The sequence below is a fragment of the Cyprinus carpio genome, chromosome B5 (assembly GCF_018340385.1).
Source record: "Cyprinus carpio isolate SPL01 chromosome B5, ASM1834038v1, whole genome shotgun sequence".
In the NCBI taxonomy this organism is placed as follows: Eukaryota; Metazoa; Chordata; class Actinopteri; order Cypriniformes; family Cyprinidae; genus Cyprinus; species Cyprinus carpio.
This window is the reverse complement of record NC_056601.1, coordinates 3,883,166-3,902,698: the sequence shown is the minus strand read 5'-3', so window position 1 is coordinate 3,902,698 and position 19,533 is coordinate 3,883,166. Positions and strand designations below refer to the sequence as shown.

Genomic DNA, 19,533 nt, shown 5'->3' with positions numbered 1-19,533 from the left:
TAAGAAAGCGCCTGCCAAGAATATAAATTCAATGTGAATGCCGACAGTATGATAACGCTAAAACAGTGTTATATCAGTTAGTTAAGTGCTAAATAATTGCCATATCATGGAAAACAAGGAGCTACTTACTTTTTTGTAATGAAAGAGTTTGATACACTATGCTCGGGTAGCCTTCCCAACATTAGGAAAAAGTGTCTGGAGGTTCATTTTAGTAAGATCTTAAAGGGATGGTTCACTTAAAAATAAAAATAGGCATTATTAACTCATTCTCTCGTCAATGCATCCATCATCTTGGAATGTGTTGATGGTCAGTTAAGGTTTTGAACGACATCAGGGTGAAAAACAGAATTTTAATTTTAGGGTGAACTAGAGGTATGACCAAAATCTTATATCATGATATAAGTAATTTTATTTCAGCGTAACAATATATATTACGATATAGTTGTATATATAATTTGCTTTAAATAAGGTCTTTGTGATATCAAATTTTTTGATACCATAGATATTTAATAATTCTTGTTAACACTGTCAATATCACAAAAAAACTAATACTAGCCTAAATTAAAAAACAAACAAAACCAAAAAAAAAAACTACAGTAGAACAAATAAATGAGAAATGCTATACATACATTGTATAAAGTTGTCAAATGTATAAAAACACTGCATATTCTTCACTGTGTAAATTAAATATATATTTCTTCTTATTACAAAAGTGATTTAGTCAAGAGCACAAAGAGATTTTCTCTCTTTTGTTGTTTGATTAACATGAATTACAGACAGCAAGAATATTAGACTGCTGTCACTTTAAGAGCTGCCTGGATCCAATATACTGTTACACATGTATTTTCTTTCACAGCTGCTTGCTTTCCCTTAAGACCTAAATTAATGTGTTTACGAGAATACTTGCAGAGATGGGCATCTTGACACAAATAAGCATGTGTATTTAACCATTCAAGGCTTATAATGTGCTCTATGAGCACTGTCTTCACGTGTGCATGTTCAATTCGCTGCTGATTGCATTTCAACAGCTTAAAATCACTTGTTTTTAAACGGCAATGCTATGTGTTTTCGTGACCATGTTGCACAGTAACATCATGTGAGCATGTAAATGTGATAGAGATGATAGATGAAAATCTGTACCGGTAAATTTCTACCAGTTAATCGTGTCTAGAGTGAACTGTGCTTTTAATACTTTAAGCCGCACATTTCTGCATGTAATGTTGGTGATATGACAAAAGTTTGATGTGAGTAATTTTATTTCACCTTAATGATATATATCACAATATAGGTATTTTTAGAAAATAAGGTTGTTACAAAAACTAATACTAGTCTTATACTACTAGTCTTACAAATGCACAGACAGTTATCAAGCATATTGAAGACAAATAGTGTGATTGCAATAGAGACCATTCAAAATTTATTCTAGCTGTACTTGCGTAAAGACTGGGATTGAAAGATAGGGCAGTGGCAACTATATTAGACCAGACTACGAAACTGCAACCCTCAAGTTACTTATTTCACATGCAGGTTAACCAATTATAACTGATTTGCAAATGCTAAACTAAATGTACTGAAAAAGAAAACCTTGACTAATGTTATAAAAGCACAAAACTGTTACATGATATGGCCCTCTTAAGAAAGCACTGGCGTATTGAATTATAAGAACCTTTTTTTTTCATCAAGACTTACATCGGCCTCAAAGAATCTTTTCAGTGAATCATGTTTGGCTTCCTTCTGAGTGGGCAGCGAACATGTTTTCCTGCTCTCACACAGAAAGATGGATGTGGTATGGATACCATCTTTGTGTCCAGAGAGATCTAATTAATTTCTCCTGATCCAATAGATGCAAATGAAAATTAATTGCAAAGGCTGGACAGGCACATTAAGGCCAGACTGCATTGTGTGCATGCCTCTGTGTGTGCGTAACAGGTAGGAGTAGGGAGCTTGCTTCATTTAAATATCTCGAAATCCTGGGTCAGTTCAGAGGATTTTTTAATATCAAGCTTCTCCATTGATGCTGTCAGGGAAATGCGCTGTAGCAGTTCAGACTGAGCTCATGAAGCCAATTACACTGTTTCTTATGAGGTGTAGACAACCATGTGGAAGCAGAATAAAAAAGGTTCCTCTTCTCTAAAAAATAATAACCGGGAAAGCATGCACACATATATTCAGATATTCTGTTGCATTGCCTGATTTTGCACTACTAGAACTGTCACATTTTCCCCAAAATGTTTCCTGAGAGGAACACCACGGTAAGACATGCTAATTTACTAATTTAGCTTCAACACAGCACTCTGTGGCTTTTCAACGGTCTCCCTGCATTTCACACCATCCGCTCGCATGTTAGCTCGCTGTATACTGTAGATTCGCGACGGCTTTTATAAGAGCTCACAGCACCTGTGTTCCCAGGTCTCTTGAGATCGCCAGCCATCGCAGGTGCTAAAAGAGTCTTTTCCTGTCGGGAGCCACGAGGTCTCTCGTCTCAGCGCAGACTCCCGCCTTCACAGTTCAGCCAGTGTCACGGCTCCAATGCCAATAAATGCCGCAGTTTGTTCGCCTTCAAATGACGGCAGACTGCAGATTATACCGCTGCAGTAAATTCATTATCATGCTAAAGGTTTTTAATTTACAGAGTCTTGAAATGGTAAAATGAGATTATAATGAAAGTCAAAGGTGACGGAATTGAGACAGACACGCGGCGGTAAAAGCAGGATGTACAATTATCAGACAATAATACAATTAATTCATTGAATGTCTGGAGGAATTGAAAAACTATACATCTGCGGTAGACATTGAGCATGAGGGAGCAGCCGTTCACCACACTTTTTTGTGCGCGTGTGTGTTTCTTGTGAGAGATAGATTAGCTCATGTAACAGTCAATCCTCAAGACAGCAATGTGTAAATGCATTGGGCTTTCAAGTCTCAAAGCAGGCACTCTAGTGTCTTACCAACACTGTCATTCCACAACATTTGTGTGTGTGTGTGTATCTGTCTGTCTCTGTATATGTGAAGTCACTGAACCACTAATGCACTCACAGCTAGCCTGTGTGTGTGTTCTATGCAACTTTAACAGTAATTATTTTTAACTATACTACACTAACAGAGCAGTTGTTCTGCCATAGTGGCTTTGCTTACATCAACACACACACACACACACACACACACACACAGATATACACACATCTCAACAAAGTGGATGTATATCTATACGCTGCCCACGTAGTCATGCCCCCCCCCACACCACAATCACAGCTCCCCTCTGTACTGAATTATGGCTCACACTAACGCTTATGAATACAGAAAACATGGAGATAGGAAAAAAATCACTTTTTTTTCTTTCTCTCTGTCTCTCTCTCTCTCTCTCTCTCTCTCTCTCTTTTCATCTTCTCATTTAATAGCAGTGGAACAGGCCTTCATTTCATATTCAGACAGAAATATGCTTTTATTTGTTCCGTTCTTTAATTTATTTAATTTTTTTATATAGTCGTTTATTTATTTATTTGTGTTGCTTTATCCTCTGACAGGAAATTGTCAGAGGTACAAATTAGAATAAAATGACCTCTCTCCCTTCCTCCCTGTCTCTCATCCTCTCTCTCTCTCTCTCTCTGCCTCGCAGTAAGATTACTCTATTAATTCTTTATGCTTGTAGGTGGCACAGATTCCGGATCTGAAATGATGGATTTTCACCTATGAATTAATTTCATCTCTGTCATTTAAAGTTCAACCATCAGAGCTGTCCTACCATCGGAAAGAGAGAGAGAGATGGGTTTGTGAGGAGCAGGAGTTTATGGTTGCGAAGAAGATGTGATGTTTCCTGCTCCTCTGAGAGATGGCAGATAAAACTCAGACTACGTGCCTGTATTTAAGAGGTAACAGTTGCTGTGTTATTATGAATGCATAATTAGATGCTTTCAAAGCACCTTTAGCTCTTTATGTAGCGGAAGAAATGTGTGTCAAACATGAAAACGGAGAGAATTTATTCTCTATAACTGAAAAGATAGTCTGAGTGTCCCCATCTGACGCGGCTGACATTATTAATCTATATGCCCTTCAGAGGAGCAGGAAATGGATCGTCTTTTTTCTTTCTGAACATTCTGGGTCACTTGCCCCAGAACCACTCATAAAAGCAACAGATGAGATGATGTGGGTTACAAGGTGACCACGACAGAATGAGATCTGTGAGAGCTATTTGTGCTCGTTGGCTAAAGTCGAAGGCCCATTAATAAAATACTAATAAAATGCGTTAAGAGCCGTATTGCTCATAGCTGAAAACTTCCTTAGTGTGTTTTTTTTTTTTTTTACTCCAAGCGATGACGAGGCCTGCAGCAGACAATCTAACGCTCCAGTCTGGAGAATAATCTCTTGGGCACACAGAGATTTATGAGAGGGCTAAAGTCTGAGAACCATTAAAAGGATTTTCGAATAGAACGGATGGCGGCATACTTACAGTTAAGCATCTGGGCTTGTAACACAATTACCAGTGAGTTTAATAAAAAAAAAGAGGGAGAACAGAATGATTTAAAAATGAAAATTGTTTCAAATCAAATTTTCAAGTAGCATGATTGTTCCTTACATAAGATACACGGTACAAGAGCAGATTAGCTGGCTTTTTCCGTTTTTGACGTTAGGGAGGTTTCTGTTTTTCATCATTTAGTTTTATAGACTACTCTCAATTTAATAAAGCAAAACCACAGAATAGATGGTTAAGTGTATGATAATAAAGGCACTAAGTAGTTTTCTTGTTTACTTGTGCTTTAGGTGAGCTTATTTATACATAAAGGAGGAGGAGGATGACGAAGCGACGGCTCTCAGTGGCAACACCAAACGTGCCTAATCGGATGCCGCTCGAGCTGTCCAAACATGTTATACTCGTGCATTTATTTGCTCCGGGGTGCCGGGCCACAGTTAATGCAGTTTTCCTCACATATACATCAAGACTTTATTACCTTCTTCAGAAAAAAAGTGGAATTGTGAAAGTTTGATAGGTGTTTTTCCAGCCTGGAGGGCTGTCTGAGCTCCACCGAAGCTTTCATGATTAAAAACAGAAGATTGAGTTGAACCTTCAGCGAGTGTGTTTGTAGCACTGCACCTCTTCAGCCCAATAATTGAACACATGTGGTTTGTAGCAGCCCGTCCTCTCTGTTTTAATGATATCTTTCCTAATGACGCCGCCTTTAATCATCCGGCACCCGTAATGATCTTTTTGAGCACGCTCGCCGCTCAAACTCGTACGCCGAGCTATTTGCTGAGGAGAAGAACTTTATTATTATAGAGGAGATATGCAGCTGTGAACTATTTTAGAAGTAGGGTTTTGGTACCTGTGTAATTTGGCTGATGTTTACACGGCCGACGCTTCTACTTGAAGTCTCATTTAGTGTCGGTTTTAATGAGGTTTTTGCGGTTTTAATCTCGAGAACACTCTCTGAAACAATCCCTTTTGAACTATTCTCTTCCACATGCGTGTAGGTGTCTGTGTGCTGAAGGGTGGCATGATGAGACATTTTAAAATTACTCCTGTCATTTCAGAAGGAGGAAATGTAATAAATCGAGAGGAGAAAAGGGATGAGATTTTCCATCTCTCTTTTTCTCTCTCTCCCTCTGTCATACATATGCGTGTGTTTTAAGACACCGGTTTTAAAAATGCTCTCTTTATTCGCTCACACAATCTGTTTATCTGTGTTTCTCTCCGCATCGCCCCTCTGCTCTGCATTCTGTCCATTTCCATTCAGACGCCGCTTAGTTATCTCTCCCTCTCTTTCTCTTATTCTATCCTTTCCCTCTCAGCATCTGCCACTGGTACAGTTTGTACTTTTTACATTAGCATTTTTACTCTCCCTGAGGCTCCTTTTTTCTATGTCTTTCTGCTTTCCTCTCTCTCTGCCTTCCTTTCAGTGTTACGATGTGTTTTATTGGCGTGACAAATAATGGCATATTTGTTTTGCCAAAGCACTAGTTACAATAAAGAACAATGCAAAGAGGATTATTAGGGGGAATGATAACAGTAATAAATAAAAGTGATGCATATGTGTGAATAGGAATAAAAAAACAGAATAATATTAATATAACGAACATTCGTAAATGCGAGTTATACATATGAGTGAATGTGAATCAAGATAAAGTAAGAGGCAGATTTTATTCACCATAGACCCTGGCAGGCAGAAGGCAGAGGACTGGTACTGTAGGTGGGAGTCTTTCATTGTCACCTCTTGAGACCCCTCTTCTCTCTACCTGCCTCTTTTTCTTTTAACACGTGTGACGCATACACTGTGTGTCTGCTCTGTATGCATGCCTTTGTCCATTTGTGTAGGGATGTGTGTGTAATATTATACTGTATGCATGTGGCTTCATGATAAAATGTATCGAAATATTGTTATTTTACCAATTATTGCTTTCAATTGATTGAATTTACATTAAAAGACTTGTTTTGTGTGGGGTGACTATTCATGCTATATGCAACATTTACAAGACCAGATGAGAACTGTGTTGTGGAACGGCTTTTTTATACGTCAGTAAATCAAGACATTGGACTACTTTGCAGCATGAAAATAAAAATTGTGAATCAAATTTTCAATAAATTATACAGATGGAGTGAGCAATATAAAATTCTAGTGCTCTTCCATTATAATCACTGAAGCTGTCAGTCACTGCAGATTTACATAGATCCACATTACACAGGCTCTTTGAGTCCTGCTGGTCAGTGTGAGCAAACTGACCATCCATGCTCTGAGTTTTGGACTCCTGCTAATGTTCCTATTATAACCAGAACTACAGTATGTGCTCCACATTAAACCTCTAATTTGCTCTGTCTACAACTAGCTGATTGTAATGGGAACACTTTGATGTGTCTGTATATATCAGTGTATCTAGAAGTTAGTGAAATTACGTTTAAAATAATATGAATTTAAAAATCCAAATACATAATTATTCCAAATTATTTGGTTCTAAAGCTTCTTTTTTGATGAAAGGTGATTAACGGAATTTTAAAGGGAATGAAAGGTGTTTATTTAACACTCATTTTTGTGTGCCTTCACGTAACTGACAATTTCAACATGCATCTGTGGACTGGATTGTTTAAACGTCACTCATTAGGACCAGGTGTTGTTATTGATAGTCCTAGTACTGTTACACACCAAGCCAAAGAACGTCTGTTGTATAAAGCAAGGCCGAAATTGAGCGTTTTTCAGCCTAGTTTTCTCAGTGTGTGCTGCACTGTCGGCACTAGTCAGACCCCGTTGGTGGCTTTTTGGCCGATTGAGCATTTTGAATTGTGTTGGGCAATCGGTGAGAGAGACCACTGTTCATGATTGGCTGTTCATCTTAGAAAAGCAGTGCACCAGAAGAAAAGCGCCTGCTCGTATAGACAGTTCCTCCCACATAAAATGCAGAACGTATGAGATATTTGGCCCCTGGCTATAGTCTTTGCAGTGTGTTGAAGCACAACTTTTTGGCCGAGACGTAGGCAACACGAGGCGACAACTCAGTTGTCTTTGATGTTTTTTTGGTGTGTCATGGGGCTTTAGATTAATTTAAACACCTCTGATTCACCGCTGCATTCAAGAGCACAAGACATGCTATAATTGGTTACAATATTCAACTGCAAAAAATCACTGAAATGAAACGTTTTGACATAACAGCAGTAGACTTAAATGGAATGCTGCAATAGACACGTTCACGAAAGTCTTAAGTATGGCAGCCTTAATTGCAGTCTCTTTTTGGATTAATTATGCAGCGCTTTGATTTAAAGGAAGAAAAGTTTAGCCATCATTAAAGCTGCAAATGCTGGCGTTTGCAGGTGGTAGACAGCGTTCTAAAAAGCAGCTCCCTTTGTTGTACTTACCTCCCCGTTGCTGGCTGTGCCATTCCACTTCTGCTGCCTGTGAGTCTCCTCACCTGCTAAAGCAAACATGTGCAAGTTGGATGTTATATATAGCTACATACAGTACAGGTCTAGTTAATCAAGTCTGTACAATAATAAAAATAAATCCAATCGAAGGCTCACCGCTGCTTAGTGTATTAGAAAGTATAATTGCGTTATAATCTGGGATTTAAACTATAATGTCATTGAAAGAATCTTACCTTTAGATGACCTAAACATTTTACACTATTGAGTTACAATTTAATGAAAAAATCTAAGACACACACAAAAACAAAGTGCAGTGAAAATCATTATATATGATTTAGATAATACAGCAAGCAATAATCTGCATTATATTCATGTGTGATGTACACTATAGTTGGGGGTTATAAACTCAGATTTGTGAAAGGCCAGCATTAGAGCTGTTTTAGTCCCAGTTCATCTCTGCGTTTATGTATATATTTGTTATTCACAGCATTATTCATCTCTCTTGTGTAATGGTCTGTGTCAAAATTCCCTTCACAAAACTCTTGAAAGACTCTAGAAAGTTCATCCTCTTTCCTTCTCTCTCTTCAAACACACTTTTTTCATTTTCACTGCTTTCCTTTAAGTACTTCAATTGCTTTTGTTTTTCTCTCTGTTTTTAAACCCTATCACATTTCACTTTTTTCCATGTAGTAGTTTAGTACAGTGGTTCTCAACCTTTTTTGGCTCAAAGGCCCCCTGTTTTACACAAAAGAATGTATTATAATTGTACTAAAATGTATTTGAAATACATTTATTTCATGCTAAGTATACAGTAAATACATTTACATATTTATGTACTTAATAAAATACCCTGCAATTGTACTTTTACTGAGCTGCTATACTTAAGGTCTGCTAAATTGGAACAACTAATTTTGTACTTAATGCACTTTAACTGTGCAGAAGTAGTGCTGAAGTCCAACTAAAGATATACTGAAGTATATTTGTGCTTAAGTGGAACTATTGCTAGTATACTTCGGGTATCTTGCATTTAAAGACCGATATTATTCAGATATAAAGATCATACAATTCTCATCAATAGTGACAATAAAACACCTTTTATGATTAATATTAAGAAATGTGTATTGTGCACAAGTAGTACTCCAAATAAAGTTTAATTATAATTTTTACTTCAGTAAGTCTCAAGTTATATGTCAGTAAATATGCTGCTAGATTTGAACTATTCTTAGTATGAAATACATTTATTTTAAATCTATAACATTTATACTATGGTAGTTTTGTTTTCATATCTTATCTTAGTCTATGGACACTTCTAGTTTCTATAATTTTATAAAAGTAAATAAAATAATTATAATAAATTAAAATAAATACATTTCAGTATTCCAGAAAATTCCACCCCCCAAAAAACTCAGGTTGGACACAAGGTTGTATTTTAGAGCTTTATTTTAGGCAGTGGTGAAAATAAATATAGTACATAAATAAAGCAGGGCTTAAAGTTCTCTGGCACCATGCCTGATCTCCGACGCATTTTAAATGTAAAATCTTTTTACATAAAAAAAAAAAAACATCACTTTTGGGTCCATGAGTTCACCTACCAATGGTATAAGAGGAGCACAGCTTTCACTCTCAACCAAACTAACATTACTAGCCAATAAAAAACTTTTAGCGATACAAAAATGACACGCTAATAATAAAAACCAATTACAGAGTCCCACCGCTCATAAATGGAGAAGCATGACAAAAAGCTACGAGGCGCAATGGTCAAAGATATCATTCTAGTGCATATTTACATAGAAAAGATAATTAAAAAGCAGCGGAGCTTTGTAAACAGCTCAGAGTAATCATGTAATCTCCATAAGAATGATATGATTCCCAGAACAAATTTACCGGGATTTTTGAAAAGGTCCTGTTCACACATGATCTCTTAATGGTAACTTACCGGTAATTTACCAGTAAAGACTGTAACTTATGTGTGAAAGGGGCTAAACTCTTTCTCTGCATGTGCTGTGAATTTGAATTGCTTTATGTTCATCTGGGGAAAAAATGTGGATTATCTCACTAGATTTGTAACGTAGATCATTAATAAACCTATGTCTAAATATGCCATGTATTGTACATCGCAATTTCAAAATTAAAGTTTCTGCATGTGTTTCTGTGCTATTTAATGGATTTAAACATTGTTTAAATCAAGCTTTAAAGTAAAATGCCACGACCGTAGGCGCCCTGTGCAGATATTGAGCCATTTGGGGTAAATTTTGAAAATTTCTGAAAAATAGTATTAAAATATTGTCTCTTTCTAGTGAACCAAGTATCTGTATTTGTCTCATTTCGTGAGCTAAGTGTATATAAACTAAAAATTTTACAAAGCTCATAATTTACCAAATATATTACATACCTCACATCAACCACAAACACATTATATTCATGAAAAAAAAAATGGTTTGAATAAGGAAAGCAATAAAGTTTATATGGTTTGTATGTGATTTTCTTGAGATTTGGGGCATTTATATAACAATAATTATTATGCACATATGTAATGCTAATTTGTGCAGCGATATAAAAGCATATAAATAGCATATTTTTACAACAGTAAATGCCCAAATTCCACATGAGATCGCAAAAGGAAGTTATTAGAAACATTTGATGTAGGTTTAAAGTGAGTTTTGAGTAAAAGTGTACTAATAATCTCATAAATTGTCTTATGTAGCTTGATGCTATTGGTAGCGCTAATGCAGCTACATAACAGGTGCGGATAATGTCTCATACGTGGCCGATGTGTGAAAGGCTCGTTTCATAAGAACAATAGAATCATGAATGAGGCAGTATGCAGAGCCAAACATATGGAGACAGCACACAGGAGAGCTTACAGGAGATCACAGGGGCCATAAATCAATTTTATTAGCCTTCTCTAAAAACACACATGACATGGCCTTAGAAAATATTTAATAAAATTCACAGTTTTACAGATTATATTATGAATTTTCAAATGAAGCATTAGTAGATTTGTGGGTTTAGCTTCATTATGTTTCTAAAGTCATATCCAACATAAACAATTTTTTTATACATTTAAAACATGTTTTTTTTAAATATTTTTATTTTTGTTTTTATGTTTGAGCTTATATATCTTTATTATCTTAACAGTCTGAGTAATTCTGATTCTTGAACGGTAAACTTTGAAGTGTCGGCATTGTGAACATATCGTCGCTGCCCGATGAAACTCACGTATGTCCAAAACGGTTACTTTTCAGGAAGTGAAAAAAACACCGTATTTCAAAAGCAGTTGAATGTAGCGTTGTCATACTTGGTACGGCATCTTTACATGTAACCATATTCTTGCCAGTGTGTAATGATATAATCCACATTTGACCAAAATTTGAGTTTAAATGGAGATACGTGCATATTTTACAGTAACGGTGGTCGATACACGTTCTTCCGATCATTAATTAGAATGGCCAAGTCGCGTTTCATATTGACAGATGAATACGCTCAGTTTATTAAATAGCCTACGTCTTAGTTTATTAAATACGCTTAGTTTATTTAATATTAATTATAAATTTATTAAATGTCTCTTGCAAACTATGAAGGGACAATGAATCAATACACTGACATGGTAATGCTAGACAGATACTTTGTTTGCATAGTCCTACCGTAATTTTGTCACTCCTAGACGTACGTCTGGCGTCAGGGGGGAAACGTTTACCTCGATGAAGGAAAGTCATTGTCTCCCCAGGCTATGTTTATTTGGCAATGTATTGCAGAAAAGAAAAGTGAAACTTCACGAGACCGGCGAGATGCTTCCACAGGGCGGGAGATACGCGGCGTGATTGACAGCTTTGACACCAAATGGATATACGTGAAAATCAGATGACATGATTTCACAACTTTTCATTGGCCATTTAGATATGTGAAGCATACTGTATACGGAAATGAACCTGGACATTCAATCCGTCGAAAAATCTCAAAATCGGCAAAATGGACATACGTGGTTTTCATCGGACAGCGACGATATGTTGATTATGTATCTAGTCAGAAAGACTCATGAACAGAAACAGTTTTGGTTATGTCATTTCTGTCTCCATGCCGAATATGGGGGTATACTGGTAAGGGGTTAACCCCTGATAAAGACATAATGCTCCCTGGTTGAGAAGCTCGAAGCAGTGTGAATGTCCAATGAAAGTGGATTGGGACTAGAGGCTGCCACCAAGGACAAAAAAGCACAACGAAAGCATCATAAAAGTATTGTATTATATTTGCACTATATTTCAAGTTTTATGAAGCTATATGATCGTTTTGTGGGATGAACAGACTGAAATTTAATGTTAACATTTTATTCACTTGTTTGATAGCCATGGTCACCATTCACTTGGACAGCTTGGTCTGCTTTAAATATTTCATTTTGTGTTATACAGAAGAGTGAAAGTCATAGAGGTTCCAAAAGACATGAGGGTGAGTAAAGGATGAAAAAGCATCTTCATTTTTGGGTGCACTATCCCTTTAAAGAAACGTCACTGGTGTTGTTTTAACATTCTGAAGTCGTCACTTTAGCTATTCCAGATCCATCCGTCTTCTCTCCTTATCAGAACATCTTTCCTCCCTCCTTTAGCCTTCACATTTGCTCTGTCTGTCACCATACTTGGAAGGACATTTGATGGAGAAAATCTTCCCTTTCACAGAGGGAGAGACAGAACACGTGTTCCCATTGTTTTGATCACAGAAAACACGCTCGATGTCTGCTCCGTACAGCTGACACTTGAAGGAGGGAGAGAGAGAGCGAGATGCACCATGGCCCAGATTTTACTCTGGCTTCTTTCCATAGCAGATGCTTGGCAAGTTGGTCCATTCTGGAAAACACACACAAGCACACCCACCCATGTGTGTGTGTGTGTGTGTTAGCCCAACTTCAGTAACACTTTCCTAAAGGCTTTTTTATGCCACAAAGTGTGCGTTAATATCATTGTGCCGTGGTCTGGAGGATAATCAGCATGAAACATTAGCACATGTGGCCAGAGGGTGTTATGCGGCATGTAACGGAGCATCTCCTAGTGGAGCTATTATTCTAAATATCAGCATCATCACTGCTGCTTCTTCCTTCTTTTTACCTTTCTCACCATTTTTAATGATGCAACAGGAGATATCAGAGATGCATTCTAGCGTTTCCAGCACTGGAAAAAGAACCAGCGAGCATGATCACACTTCCTTTGTTTTAAATCGCACTTGATTTAAATTTGCTTCTGGGTTTTGTGAGAGTTCAACTTCTGACCCAGAGTGCCTCATAAATAAACATCAGTCGACATGACTTCAGGTCATTATTGGCAGCGAGTGTGTGCACATGCATGAGGAGGCTTAGTTACATCGGACATTGCTATGGTAGAAATATGCCAATACTTTCAGGATGTGACAAGTTAAGTGTGTAACATGCTGCCAGTGTGGTAGACGATCCGTATTTATGCTGCCGGTGTGGTAGACGATCCTAACACATACACAACTGGCTCATCAAGAGTAAACTTGAAACCATTTTTAAAATGACGTTTAAACAATATAATACATGGATTTCTATGTACAGTAACCCATGCACAACCCTAACTGCTTTTTTTTAACTAATATCCTAAAAGTTATTGATGTTTGAAGGAAACATTTCTGATTCCTTTTTTTTTTAATGTTTTTCTGTGTATCCCTCATAGTCCAAAACATAAATACTGGGGCTGTCAGTCGATTACAGTGTTTAATTGATCTCATAATTTTTGTAGCTAACATATTCAATTCCAAGAACACAAAATAATTAAGCCTGTACTACAAACGGCAGTGGTTCACTCGTGAATTAATATTTCACGTGTTGAGCTTTGATGATGATTAAATTCCACCATAAAGAGAGGGACAATTGCTTTACTTTTGTTAAATGTCCCATCTGGGTTTGATTTATAAATAAATCACCCATAGAATGGTTTTCCATCATTTACAGATAAAAGGGTGCTCCGCTAGGGACTTTGGTCTATGTGCGCACTCCCATCAGCTCCAATCAGTCTTTAGAAAGCACACAGAACAGAACGAAATAGTTATAACGTCAAATTGAATGAATGTGTTAATGGCATTACAAAGAATTTAAACATATTTAATTAATCACACGCATTAACATGTTAACATTGACAGTCCTATTAAATATAGAATCGTTCTCTAAAAAGAAACCGCCAACGGTGCTGCATTTTCAAAGAAACTGCTGGGTTGGATATTGTGATGGGCATGTTGTGTGGGCTATCCAGCGATTCGTTTTTCAAAAATAGATTTTTATCCCCCATAACTGATGCCAAATTCATGTTCTGATAACAGACAGCTGAGGGCATGTCCTCCTGTGGAACTTGCCTGCAGCACAAACGTGAACTGTTACTAGGGGGGAGAGGTGGCACCCTCCCACAGGGACAGATGCCACGCATAAAACCTCTGAGGCACTTGGCAGGGCTCAACCTGCCACTCAACTGAAAAAAAAGGAATATGAATATGTAGCAACTGATGAGTAGAAAGAAGAAGAAATGAGAAAAATCTTGCAGTTGCATGAAAGCCCAGCATGCTGCTCTCCCACACATGCCAGACTTGAACACACCCACTCCCAGCATTCAACAGAAATACAGCACAAGGGAGAGGGAGTCATTATATATTCATGTGTAAATCTCTTCCCAAGGCTTGTTAATCCTATTGTGTTAATTGATTGATGGTTTGATTAATTAATGTCAGGGGTAAGTATTTTGCTGACGTGTTACGGTCGAGAGAAAAACGACCTCACACAGTGTGTCAGGTCTTTTTTGCATGTGTGTGGGTAATTTGTTTGTTCATTTGTTTATTTATTTCATTTATAATGTCAACAATATTTTTAATGAACATTTTAGATGAATGTCTGTAATATTTGTACACGTGTGTTTATGTGTATACAGTATATAACTGTGCATATCTCTATATCTATCTATAGAGAGAGATAAAATATTAAATATGGACATACATTGTAAATTAATATTTTGTCTTATTGATAATGGAATATATATTTGAATAAGCTGTGTCAGCCTGTTTCCTGAAAATTAATGAAGTGAGACAGTATTCATATTTAATTTCTTAATTAGCTTTTTTCCTGACAGTTGCACTTCACATCATAAATTGTATTAACTTTATTACTTATTTACAATTATTGTTATAATAATAATATTAGCAGAATCACAGTTTAATTGATAAATAAAAATTGCATTACAGACAGTGACTTTAATTCGTGTAGATTATGAGTGTGTGCCAAAATAAATCATTATTTATTATCCAGTATTTATGGTTTTTCATAAGTGTACATTCATTGGCTCAGTGAATGAGTGAGTGTGCTTGTGTGTGTGTGTGTAAAGACTGAAATATGGCAGGTAGGGGTTGCACTTCATATCATAAATTAAGTGACTGTGAAAGGCCAAGTGCATTATTTAGCTCAAACTACACAGCTATTAATAAGGTTTAATGCTCTCAGACATGACTGTGTGTGTTTCTTTACCTCTGCCTCTCTCTCCTGTTGGTTAATCAGTAAGGACTAAATGTCATAAATTCACTACATTTATGCAGTGTGTGTGTGTGTGTGTGTGTGTGTGTGTTTTGGCAGTGTTGTCGGAGAGGTACTTTGAAGGTAATGTGAAAGGGAACGGTGTAGCTTGGGTTTTAAAGAGCCGATTTGAAGGATGGTGGTTGGATTAGCTAAAAATACTCCCTTCATACTTTTCTTTTAAACAACACACTATTAGAATCTTTGCCGGCGCTCAACAAGCTCAAGTGAGTCATCCTCACAGCTTATGAACTTATTTGCATCGTAATGTTTTAAATATGCGAGACGCACTCAGACATAAACACACAAATTATTCGCTTTATTTCTTGCTTTCATAACTCGCCCACAAGAAAGAAATCTTTGCAGACGCAGGTTTCCATCAAAATCATTTTAGTCATTCACTGAAGATGCAGGTGCGCTTTCCTGAGTAATTACAAAGTGATTTCATGTTTTTTATTTCTTTTTTTTAAAAAGCACATTTTTCCACCAACAACATGATTTCCTTTTAAACCATTAAAGGTCATTATTGTCACAGGAAAATCACACAAAATAACCAGACCAGCGCTTTCACTCACACTGTAACACCTGTCAATTTTAGCAAAAAGTAAAAAAATAAAATTGAGTAAAAAGGTTATTTGACAAACCGTGATTGTCTTATTCTCTCCCGAGGTTCAGAAAAACTCCTCCGTGCGCATTTGCATGCAAGCGTGGGTGCGTGCATGTCAGCGCCCGTCCCATCCCTGTTAGAGCGAGGGTCTTTATAAAGCATGTCATTTTCCTGTCACCTCATTAAATGTCCTGTCATCAAAGTGTGTCACTTTACCTGCCGTTATCCCACACACACACAAATGCAGATTTCTCCCATGCTCCTCCAGGTCACCCTGTTGGATGTCATTGTGATAAGGCGTTTTGACACTGCAGTAGACCTGATGCATATGTATGCTGCACAACTGACAGCTCCGAGTCGGTAACCACCGTTGGCTTTGTTTCCCGGTGCTGACACTCACTACTTATAGGGAATCACTCGCATTGAGACTTCTTTGAGGTCACGTTTGCGAGTCGCCAACGAGGAGCTGTTTTATAAGCACCGCAAAATAAACAACATCTAGAATGAGCTACGGTAACCCAGAAAAATATGGTACCTCGGTAACGAGATGTAGGTCAGCGGGGTAACTGCGCATATGTTATGAATCGGGGGGCTACCATGCGCAACAAGTGCGGGCATCCTTGCTATGTACGTTCACATCTGTTAGGCTCTCTCAAAGTGTGTGACAAGAGAGAAAGAGAGAGAAATTAATCACCCCATCAATTCTTCCCCTTTATCCATCCTCTCACACACACGCATTCAACATTCTGTCCTTCAGCAAGGGGGGGCGTCACCTGCCCTGAAGCATTATGGGAAATTCGGGGGTGGGGGGGGGTTGTTTGGAATACTTAATATGACTGCGGGACAATGCGCAAACACACACACACACACGCTGTCTCTTTCAAGCAGATGTGTAAATAGCTTGCGAATTGATCTGCGTGTTCCCACATACATTTTTCACCTCTCATTTTTCATCCCTCTGGGTGTTTGTGTCTGTCCACATGTGCATGTGTGTTTGTGTTTGATTGATGCCTCCCGAGGTTGGTGAGTTAGTCATGCAACTAATTAATGGATTAGCTTGTGGACCGACGGCTGGACTGGTGTATACACACAAACGCACATATACAAAGATGAGAGAAATGGCATTAAAGAATGCTGAATTTAATGAGAGAGGAAGGGAAGGAGAAGGAAGACATGGGATGGTGTGCATAACGAGCTCTTGTACTGTCAAGATTTCTTTTCTGGAGACATTTAGAGTTCTACATATGGCAGGGAAGCGAATAACTGGCAGAAGATTTACTGTATGGGCTGTGTGCGCATGTGATAAAGTCTGTTGTAAATAGACTGTGTCGTATCTGATAAGCTCAATGAATAGAGGGCTATAAAACAGAGCAATGAATCTAGCCAGAAATTTATAGACACACACACACATATTGTCCCTCTTTCATTCTTTTTCTTTTTTTTTTAGTTTATTTACTCTCTAGAGCTCAGGAACGTTTTTCAATGAAAGATCTGCCTATAAATGGAGCAGACGTGGTTTTTTGATAAAGAAAAACAACTGCAACAAAGGAAGGAAAAAAATGGAAGGATAGACAGATACAAGGTGTGAAAATAAAACAGGGCTGATGTAAATAAAATAGGAGAGATGTTGAGTTGTAAAGTTTTATTGTGGGAGAGTTTGGGAAGCATAGGGCCCTCTGGAGGCCTCCCGCTCCAGGGGCCGGTGGTTAGACTGCAGAGGTGCATGAAAGCAGATGCGACTTAAGCACAAAAGAAAAGCAGCCGAGCGAGTATGATGCAACAGGCAGGTGGGTAGGTGACACATCAGCACATATAAAATCGAGGCAGGCCTTATCTCCGAGGTACCAACATCCGTAAGGTTTCGCGGCATGAGTCACGGCGGCAAAGGTAGAGTCAAAGACTATCGCGGAGGCATCGGCACATGAGTCACAGCTGCAGCAGATGTGGCGTTGAAACCCATCACAGAGACCCTGCACTGGGATTCACAGCAGATGTTTCTTTGTTTAGCAGTTTTCCTCAAGTTGCTAATATGCCAGAGCCAAAGTGTGAAAAATGTGGTTGCGTGCGCAGATCAGTGGTGTCAATCAATCTGAAAATAATTAAACACAAAAAATCATTGCGAGTAAATTTACATTACATGACAAAAATTCCCCCACAAGGTGCTATATTTGGGGGGTGTGCATGTGTTTGTATGTGTATGTGTGTGTGTGTGTGTGTGTGTGTGTGTGTGTGTGTGTGTGTGTGTGTGTGTGTGTGTGTGTGTGTGTGTGTGTGTGTGTGTGAACAAGACCAGCTGGTAAGGGTAAACAAAGATGAAAGCTCAGTTAAAGCCAGCGGTGCGCCCTTGAAATGTGTCCCTGTTGAGCCTGACTGAGAGGAAGTGAGTGAATTGAATGTTACACTTCATGAAACTTTGTGCTAATAATAATAATAAAAAAAATCCTTTATCATATTGTTTTTAAATTTACAATTCTTTCAAATACTACAGTACTAATAAATAATAAATAACAGCTCAAGTTAATTAAAGAGATAACAAAATCTGTTCATTTACTCACTCTCGTGTTGTTATAAATGTTAAATAAATTCATAAACAACAGTGCTGGTTGCACTTCTCCATTCAATGTTACCAAATGTAGTTATTGTTGTCACATGAAGCTATTGTATGATTTTAGACTTACAGTATAGTGTGCAACCTGTATGGACCACCTTAATAATACATTTATGATGCTTTTGCAACATATAAAGTGTAAAAATGTTCAATGTACAAAGAAAAGAAAAGTATGTGGGTTTAAAACAACGTGTAAATGGTGACAGAATTGTAATTTTTGGATGCACTGTTCCTTTAAGTTTTAAACCCCAAGTCAAAACAGAATAAAATACAAGTATGATTTTAATTTAGCATATTATGTTAGAATTGAAATCAAACAATGTTTTCAAAAGATTTTGTAACCAAAATAATTATACTTTTAAAATCAGAATCAGTATTTTTGCCTGACACCAAAAAGATTCTTGAAATTCTCAAAATCAGCTGAGAATCTAACGATAACTTTGGTAGCCTGCTTGAGCACTTTCAATTTATGATACTTTTCAGACATTACAAAGACAGAATGTAAGGACTGCAATTATGTATTGCTTAACTGCAGGTATGTTACTAAAGTAGTTGCTGTTCGGTGTACTGTACCGCAAAATACAATTTGAAATGCATGAGAGGAACCTCAGTAATTGTAACACTTTAGTATAAGGACCAATTCTCACTAACTAGTTGCTTATTAGCAGGGGTGCACATAAGTTTTCAGCCTGGTTCTCATAAGAGCACCTGGAGAATCTCACACTGCACATCGTGTGACCCATTAAATATAAATATAAAAAAATAATTAATAATATTAGTGATAATAATATTATTGCACTTTATTTATTTCATTTTTTAATAAAAATAAAAAAAAATAAGTGTGATAATAGGCTACTATTATATTTTAAAACAAAAAAATTAGTATTAAATAAAAAAATTTTTTAAGTAAAATTAAAAAT

The 19,533-nt window shown here is 37.3% G+C and overlaps 1 protein-coding gene across 3 annotated transcripts in view; it reads left to right on the top strand.

Annotated features, from left to right (window-relative positions):
* LOC109102647 (teneurin-1-like) overlaps positions 1 to 19,533 on the top strand; it is a 138,227-nt gene that overhangs the window by 40,557 nt on the left and 78,137 nt on the right. The gene's annotated exons all lie outside the window — the stretch shown is intronic.